Source organism: Dendrobates tinctorius, unplaced genomic scaffold (genome assembly GCF_039654945.1).
Source record: "Dendrobates tinctorius isolate UK_male_01 unplaced genomic scaffold, ASM3965494v1 ptg000060l, whole genome shotgun sequence".
NCBI lineage: Eukaryota > Metazoa > Chordata > Amphibia > Anura > Dendrobatidae > Dendrobates > Dendrobates tinctorius.
This window is the reverse complement of record NW_027361728.1, coordinates 78002426-78012095: the sequence shown is the minus strand read 5'-3', so window position 1 is coordinate 78012095 and position 9670 is coordinate 78002426.

Here is a 9670-nt window from a genome sequence, read left to right as displayed (position 1 = left end):
GTTTCCTAGTGCTGTGTCTGCAGTGTGGCTGGTCCTATGACCACGGTGTGTCCATATTTTCTGTTTCTCCCTACCAATACACTGTATGTCCATAATATTTTTAAACATCATTTAATAAAATATTTCATTTTATGGATCTTTTGACTGCTGGTTCTTTTGGGTTGTTTCTATTAAATGTGCAGTTTTTCCTAGATTGTTCAGATCATTATGTGGATCATGATATAAAATATATATTATTGATCATTTTTTATGGCCATTACAATCATTGATTGTCTGGCCTCCACATTAATATGTCTATCACCTATTCATTCTACTTCCACCATATGCAGCTCTCAAGTCCAGCTCACCTTCCCAGACACTATGAGTAGGTCAAGAAAGTACTCAGTCTCTCATCCGCGTACACTGGGTTTGAACGCCCACATTGCCAAACTAATCTCGTTTGAGATGATGCCCTATCGGTTGGTGGAAAGCGCAGCTTTCCGCGAACTCATGGCCTATGCAGTACCACGCTATGACCTACCCAGTCGCCACTTCTTCTCTCGCAAAGCCATCCCAGCCCTCCACCATCATTTAAAAGACCGCATTGTCCATGCACTCAAGCAGTCAGTGAGTGGAAAGGTGCACCTCACAACTGATGCATGGTCCAGTCGGCATGGCCAGGGCCGTTACGTGTCCATCACTGCGCACTGGGTTAATGTGGTGGATGCAGGGTCCACAGGGGACAGCGGTGGTGGGACAGTGCTGCCTAGCCCACGGTATAGGAAACAGTTGGCTGTAGGCGTTCGACCCTCCTCCTCCTCCACCAGAAGCGAAAGCTCGTCCACAGAGCGCAGTCGTACGAGCACTCCATCTGCAGCTGCCACTGTTGCACACGAGGTGTCCCCCTATCGAGCAGCTAGTGGAAAGCGTCAGCAGGCTGTGTTGCAGATGATGTGTTTGGGCGACAGACACACCGCCGAGGTGCTGGCCGAGTACTTGAAGCGACAAACTGAGTCATGGCTGGGCAGTGTACATCTTGAGGCAGGCAAGGTAGTTAGTGATAACGGACGTAATTTTGTGGCAGCCATAGCCCTTTCAAAACTCAGCCACATACCTTGCTTGGCTCACACCTTGAACCTGGTGGTGCAGTGCTTCCTCAAAAATTATCCGGAGTTAACAGTCCTGCTCCAGAAGGTGCGAAGACTGTGCGCGCACATCCGCCGGTCGCCTGTACACTCCGTTCGTATGCAGAAGCTGCAGCGATTGCTCCACCTTCCCAACCACCGCCTCATTATCGACATTGCAACAAGGTGGAACTCCACCCTGCACATGGTGGAGCGGCTGTGCGAGCAGAGGCAGGCCATAATGCATTTGTGGGAGGATACACGGCCAGGCACTTTGAGAGCAGACATGGAGTTGACAGGTGTGCAGTGGTCGAAGCTGAAACACCTCTGTAAAGTCCTTCAGTGTTTTGAGGAATGCACATGGCTGGTAAGCGCAGACGACGCCATCCTAAGCATGAGCATCCCACTTATGCGTCTGCTCATGCAAACTTTGACGCACCTTAAGGAGCAGGCGTCTGCAGCCAATGTTGACGAGGAGGGAATCCTTGATGACATTCAGCCATTGTCTGCTCAGGGACCTCTCCTGGGCGAGGTGGAGGAAGAAGAGGAGGAGGAGGATAATGATGGGGATGATTACTTAAGGGAGGAGGATGCATCTCATGGGGCAAGTGAAAATGTTGGCGTGGCAAGGTCTGGTACAGGGTTTGTGCGTGACTGGAGGGATGTGGATTTGCCAGAAAGTGCTCTTCCAACCAGCACTCGCAGTGCATCATTGACACCGGGAACATTGGCCCACATGTCAGATTATGCCTTGCAGATCCTAAAAAGGGACCCCCGCATTGCCAAAATGATGAACGATGACGACTACTGGTTGGCCAGCATCCTGGATCCACGCTATAAAGGCAAATTACAAAACATCATGCCACAGGAGAACCTTGACCTAATATTGGCTAATAAACAAGCAACTCTGGTAAATCGGTTGCTTGAGGCATTCCCAGCACACAGCAGCGGTGATGGTTCTCACACGAGCCGTACGGGCCGGGGGCAGCTTGGCATAGGTGTTCATGGTGCACACAGCAGAAGTGGCGTTGGAGATGGGTTTCATGACAATGTTGTGGACTGATTTTTCAAGTACCGCTCACACAACTGGTAATACTGCATCGATGGAAAGTGACAGGAGACAGCAGTTGTCAACTATGGTTACAAACTACTTTTCCTCCCATATCGATGTTCTCCCACACAGGTCATTCCCCTTTGACTATTGGGCCGTTAAACTGGACACCTGGCCTGAATTGGCACAATATGCCTTACAGGAGCTCGCTTGCCCAGCTGCAAGTGTGCTATCGGAAAGAGTCTTCAGTGCAGCTGGATTAATCCTGACAGAAAAAAGGACCCGTCTGTCAACCCAAAATGTGGATGATCTAACCTTCATTAAAATGAACCATGCATGGGTTTCCAAGGATTTTGTCCCACCTTCCCCTGATGACACATAGGGTGACAGAAAAATGGCTTGCTTTGGTCCACCTCTTCCTGGGACTTGACCTATTTCGCCTTTTGCATCAGCTGAATGTCCAACATCAACATATGCCACTTTCTAAAACTCCCTAACTGTGCTGCCTCCCCCCCCATGGCCGGGGTCACCACCTAGCTCACGACACCGTGCGAGTGCCGTTGCCCTGGACAGGTGGGTAGGCTGACTCTTGGGCGCGGGCACTGGCACAGGGTCCCTCATGGTGCAATCAAGTGTCTGACGGTGGTGGTGCACACCCGCCGTCAGACACACCGCCGTACTATGAGGGGCCCAGTGCCAGTACCGACGCCCACGAGTGGGCCCCCCTTGCTTGGGCAGGGCCCCAGCATTTGCAATCTTTACCTCTCCCTGCTCCTCCGCTGTGTAGTCTGGGCCGTCAAATCCATACTGTGCCTGACACCGTCTGAGCCTGCCTCCTGATGTATAAACATATATTTTGAATGTGTACGCTATCCATACATGTTATCCGGGGATACGGTACCCTTTCTCACCTTTGTGCAATCACGTGCAAGCCATACTGGGCCTAACACCGTTTGAGCCTGCCTCCTGATGTGTAGACATATATTTTGAATGTGTACGCTATCCATACATGTTATCCGGGGATACGGTACCCTTTCTCACCTTTGTGCAATCACGTGCAAGCCATACTGGGCCTAACACCGTCTGAGCCTGCCTCCTGATGTATAGACATATATTTTGAATGTGTACGCTATCCATACATGTTATCCGGGGATACGGTACCCTTTCTCACCTTTGTGCAATCACGTGCAAGCCATACTGGGCCTAACACCGTCTGAGCCTGCCTCCTGATGTATAGACATATATTTTGAATGTGTACGCTATCCATACATGTTATCCGGGGATACGGTACCCTTTCTCACCTTTGTGCAATCACGTGTAATCCATACTGGGCGTGAGAACGGCTGGCGAGCTGTTAAGCAAGCTACAGCACCTGTGGTTTGCACACGTAAGTTTTTCATTTTTTCAGGAATGACGGTTAGGCCTAATTCCGGAACTGCGGTTGACCTGCACTTACTGGGAAATCATCGTTCGTGGGTAATAATTGTAATCAGTGATCCCCATCACTAACGTTGTTCAGCGGGTTATCTGCACCTGTAAGCGACAAACGCTGGCCTTTTCAGTGTAGCGCACATGCAGCCACGGACATGTAAGGGCATGACACACCAGTTATTGGCCAATCTCATGTGCCAGAGCCTCACGTGTCCCTCTAGTAAGCCGGACTCGGACCGCAGGGCATGACGGAGTCTCGTTCGTTAACGGAATTAAGCTTGCAATGTGTGCATCTTTTCTGTAGCTGGCATGGTTGAGGTTTCCCAGGTGGAGTCGAATTTCCCTGGTGGTGCCCTTCTGGACATTCCTTTAAGGATCAGCTTTGCAACCATACTGCCCACTTAAAACAAACACTTTGCCTTCATGAACGCTGTTTGGAGGGTCATGACTCGTGGGAATAACGCCGCCCAATCAGTTAACCTGCTAGAGAGATCCTTCGTTGCTCCCAAGCATGACATCACACTCCCTAGGAGGAAGGTAATGCCACTGTGGCGACCGTACTCCTGGGGGCGACACAAGTGCACTGATGCCCAGCCACTGCTCGATGAATCTGCTGGTACATTGACCCAGACCACTACATTCCCCTCGCACGCTACACGACCTGAATCTGACCCTGATGAAACTCAGGTGACCCTTCCCATATACAGTTCCATCTTACACGGTGACAAAGAGGAAGCTGCAGATGAAAGTGCAGGTTCGGCCCACCCGCCATCAGACACACCACCGTACTATCAGGGGCCCTGTGCCAGTGCCGTCGCCAACGAGTGGGCCCCCCCTGCTTGCTCAGGATCACAGCACTTGCAAGGTTGAAATACTGTGCAGTGAGATGGAAGATGGGGACGACGAGGAGTCCAGACTAGTACAGGGATTCCCTAGCGAGGAGACTTATTTGATTGTTTTCAATGTTGGGACAGCAATTTTTGGGGAGCACTATACTCTGGAGAATGATAGATGGGGCCCACCATACACTGGAACATTCCAAAGGTGGACATCAGATACTGGAGCTGCATTTACAGGGCCCATTATGCACTGGAGCATTAGAAATGGGGCCCATTATATATGGAGCATTATTTGGGCCCATAACACAGTGGAGCTTCATCCATGGGGACCAACATATACTGTAGCATTATGTGGAGCTCATCATATACTGTTTCAAACATTATATGGGACCAATGATTCTGTATGGCGAAATATATGGGCCTCATTACTCTATATAGTGCACTATGCGGTGGCGTAATACTGTATGGAGTAATATACTGTCCGTTTTTGGAGCTATAGGAGAATTTAAAATGGATATCAGTCATGTGATGTAAGAAGTGAAGTATTTTTATACTGTTTCAAACATTATATGGGACCAATGATTCTGTATGGAGAAATAGATGGGCCTCGTCATGAGATGTAAAAAGTGAAGTATTTTTCATTGTACTATACCGCTATTTCTCTGCCGTATCGGAGCATGATGAGTTGTGGTATGTGTTAAAGGGGCGCTCTTTCGCCCAGGGCACATGAAAACCTGGAGCCAGCCCTACCCCCCCACAACTTTAGCCAAATAACCCCCATTTTTCAGTGCGTAACTTGTATTATGAAGTTAATTAAGGTTGACAAGCTTAAGTAAGAAGAATTGATGCTTTTGGCATTCAAATGGGCACTGTAGGTGTGTTTCCTGTCCTCCTCTCACTGCCGACTTTTATTCCCCATTGACTTACATTGGGTTTCGTGTTTCGGGACGACCCCGACTTTTCCCTATAATCGGCCGATCTTGCTCGACCCGACTTTTGGAAAAGTCGGGTTTCACGAAACGAAAAGTCGCTCAACTCTAGTTGTGATATGGAAACTACTCATGTGGTTAATGGGAGGTATGTATCACAGAGGTGGGTGGCATATCCAGAGATGCGTGGCCCTGTGATGGAAGCCTGGGCTTGTTTTGCTCAAGTCACCTGGGAAGGCTTCCAGGTGACTTGGAGAGATGGATGTGTTCAGTCACCTACATACTCCACCCCAGGAGGTATGTCAGACGACCCAAGATGGAGTCTGTGTGTTTGTGCACGGGTGGCAGTGCTGGCTAGTGTGAGCCAGAGTGAGGAGGCCTGTGAACTACCTCCGGAGAGGACACCTCTGAGGATAAGAGGTATCCGGGAACTGGTGCAATCATCACGGGCAGTTAACGGGCACTAATCCGTATTAGGCACACCAGGGCTCAGCAAGGACCGTGGGTACTGTAGAGCCGAACAGTTGCCGGACGGTGCACGGGGTGCTGCATGTTACCAAGTATCTAAGATTCGGTTTATGCTGTGCCTTAATAACCCAAATGGACTTTAACCCTGAGGGTCCCAACGTATTCCTCAATGACCAGCCCAGTGAGTACTCCTCGTCCACAGATAGTGGAGACACGTTACAGTTGGTGCTAGACTGCGGGCATTAGTCCAGGAGGTACCTGAGAGGACTACAGCAGGTCTTTGCTGTGTACCAGTAGGTCCTCAAACTCTGGGCAGCTTGCTGTGGATTTGCGGGTGCATGAACTCCGGGTGGCTTGCTGTAGATCAGCGGGTCCACGAAATCTGCAGAGCGGAGCCGGACAGAGCCGTGAAGAGAGCCTCACTATGCGGAGCCGTGCAGAGCCTTGTGGAGCCGGGCAGAGCCTTGCAGAGTGATACAGAGCCTAGCTGTGTGGAAGGAACTGTTGGGGCAGATAGACTGCCATGCACAGTCAGTGAGGGGCCTGAGAGGGCCATAGGGAGTCAACGGCATGCACCCCAAGGAGGGATGGTTGCCCAAAAGGGGGTGGAGTCCCAATAGGGGGCAGTGACCCAAACAGGGATGGTTGCCCACAAAGGGGTGGAGTCCCAAAAGGGGCGGTGACCTAAATAGGGAAGGTGGCCCAAAAAGGGGTGGAGTCCCAAAAGAGGGCATTGACCCAAAAAGGGCGGTGACTCAGAAAGGGGTGGGGGCCCAAAAAGAGGTGGCAGCGAATGCACCAAAGGATTGTTGCCAGGAATAATGTTCGAAAAGCACATGTCTGGGATTATGTACTGACTATCCATCTGACAAGGTGTCACATAGATGTGCTGTGGAGGTCAATGGAGAGAATGTGATTGGACTTCTAGACTCAGGAAGTGCGTGGTGAGCACCACACTCCCTGTCTATCTGATTCCCGGAAGGAAGTTGGAAGTCCACTGCATCCATGGGGTCCCTAGGGATTATCTGGTGTCCAGGGTAATCATTGAGATGCCCACGATTATTACCAGCCATGACATCCCTGTAGTCCTGGACTTGCCATACCCTATTGTAATAGGCCAGGACTTTAAATTATTTTGTGACTTGTGGGAGGAGAAGGTAGTGGGCCCTAAGGTTGATAGTCCAGAGCTATGGGTGACCGGAAGGAAGTGTGGGTCTGACCACCACTGGGACTTAGCAGAGGTGACCAGCAGTGTGACCGTTGAAAACAGGGTAGTTCCAGGAAAGGGGTCTGACACCTGTTTAAGTGGGAAAGTGTTGTTCCAGGATGACAGGGTGAGTAGTGGTGACTCCCATTCAGACTCTGACGAAAGGGAAAAAGTGCGGTAAGGGAGAGCCAGGTACAAATGTCAAGTCTTCCTCTCGTCACCGGGGACTCGGCGGCCGCAGAAAGGCAGGACACGCTACACCCTCTGAGAAGAGGGATGAAGAAGAGACAGGGTCCGATGCCAACAAGGTTAATGTCCTTGATAAGGAGGTCACTTTACCACTGACAAACTCCAGCACAGAGGTAGTCGATGACATGCAGATGATAAAACTGACACAGGGTGGTGGTAGAAATCCAACAGCGAAAATCGCAGTAGGAGAAGAACTCCGAGCAAATACAGAGAGTCTGCAGGAGAAGCTGTCCGAGTTGTCCGCTGCCACCCAACAACGAGAGGATCAAATCGACAGCTCCCGCCAGGTGGAAGCGCACGTCCAAAGCTTAGGAAAAGAACATGAGGTCTGTCAGCAGCTGGCGAATGAGAGGTGGAAGTATGGAAGCCGATAATTACTCGCAGCTAGATCAGGTGGGGTACCTGGAGTCCGAGCTCTCTGTCGCCAAGGCTCAACTCAGTGAGAAGTTAGCGCAGGAGCAGAAGCTGCTTCACACCATCCGCACCACTGGGAAGAAGCTGCGCTCTGCTTGGCAGGAGGATGCAGAACATATGTCTCAGCTGGAAATGTCCTGCTGCAACAAAGTGCAGGAGTTCCAGGACCTCCCCAAAGAGTTTTCTCGTGAGAAGCAAAAAGTGGCGGATTTACAGGGCGAATTAAAATGTCTGGAAGAACAGAAATCTGAGAGCATCACGGCTTTGGAGTCATAAATAAGCTCAATAAGGAAAGTGAGGTCACAAAGTGAACAAGCCATCCGGGAACTGTCCGCAGACTTGGAGGAGAAGAACGCATGCAACAGAGAGGCCCATGAGAAACATCATCAGCAGGAGCTTCTCTGGAGAGAGGATGAGCATCTCTGACAGCCAGGGGAAATTGCTAAAGTCCTTCAAGAGCTCAAGATCGAGCAGGAGGCTAAGCAGGAGACTGAGGCCCAGCTCCAGAAATACATGGATGGCCGAAAAAACGAGTTCTTCACTCTACAGCAGGGTTCCCCAACTCCAGTCCTCAAGGCCCACCAACAGATCATGTTTTCAGGATTTCCTTTATATTGCACAGGTGAAGCAATTATCACCTGAGCAATACTAAGGAAATCCTGAAGACATGATCTGTTGGTGGGCCTTGAGGACTGGAGTTGGGGAACCCTGCTCTACAGAACAAACTGTCACACTCTCTCAATCTGATCGCAATGAAGGAGAATGAGGTGGAGAGACTGACCAAAGAAGTGGCCTCCAGGGAGGAAGAAATCCAACAGGGGAAATGCCACGCAGACAGCCTCACAAAGGAGGTCGACGTCTTGAAGAAATGCTCTGACTCTCAGGGCGAGGAGATCAAACACTATATCCAAGAGGGTGAGACTTCGCTCTTCAAGTGCATAGTAGAGGTACCCGAGGACTTGTGAAAAGCTTTTGCCAGTGAGGCTGTGCAAGAGGAATTTAGGAAGGCGGTAGAAGCGTGTAGTGTGAACTGGGCACCAGAGACTAAACAGTTGGTTATACTGCCAATTAGGGAAGTCACTGTGAAGCGGGTGGCTATCCTGAGTGATATGCACCTACACTGTCTTCGCACGAAACGGTTGATCCTGTTGAGGAATGAGGAAGCTGCTCGACGTGTGGAGCGTGCAAAGAAAACTCAAAGTCGGCTGGAATTGATGGAGGACATCGTTCAAGTGCCCAAAAATCTGTTGAGGAAAGTTATTGGGAAACTTGGAAGAGTAATGCAGGAAATCACAACTAAAGCCCCCTTTGCACACTGCGATATCGCTAGCAATATCGCAGTAAAGTCACCGATTTTGTAGCGACCCCCGACCCCTGCTATGTCGCTGGTGAGATCTACCTGTGTGGCAGCTCACTAGCGACCACTTAGCGATGCACCAGCGATCCATATCGTTGTCGGGATCGCTGGTGCATCGCTAAGTAACGGTACCCTAAGTCCGGTGTGGCGAGGGTGAGGATTCCAGCTGATGACAAAACCAGGTAGCTGGTGAAGATGGGATGGTTCCATTCTTCGTTGTCTGATCAATGGAGAATGGAGAGCCTTAAGAATATCCAAATACTGCTGGAACATGGTGTGGCGTACCTAAGAGAAGTAGATCAGCTAAGATTTTAGAGACAGCAGATTAATAAATAGCTGCAGGAAATGCGAAGAAGGTGTCGGCCACTTTCAAACCGAGGTATGGAGAGATGAAGGGGTCCTCTAAATGGTGGAAGTACTCAACCTGAAATGAAATGGAATGACTGCTCTATGGGTAATAAAGACAGTAGGAGAAATTGTCAACAGAGAGACAACCGAAGGTGGCCTGATGGAAGAGGACAAGGAAGAGTTAGAAGTAGTGAATCTTCTGTTAGTTCCCTGTGTGGCTCATTCAAAATTTTTTACCATAGCCAGGTTCCTTGCATCATGTTCTCACATGCTT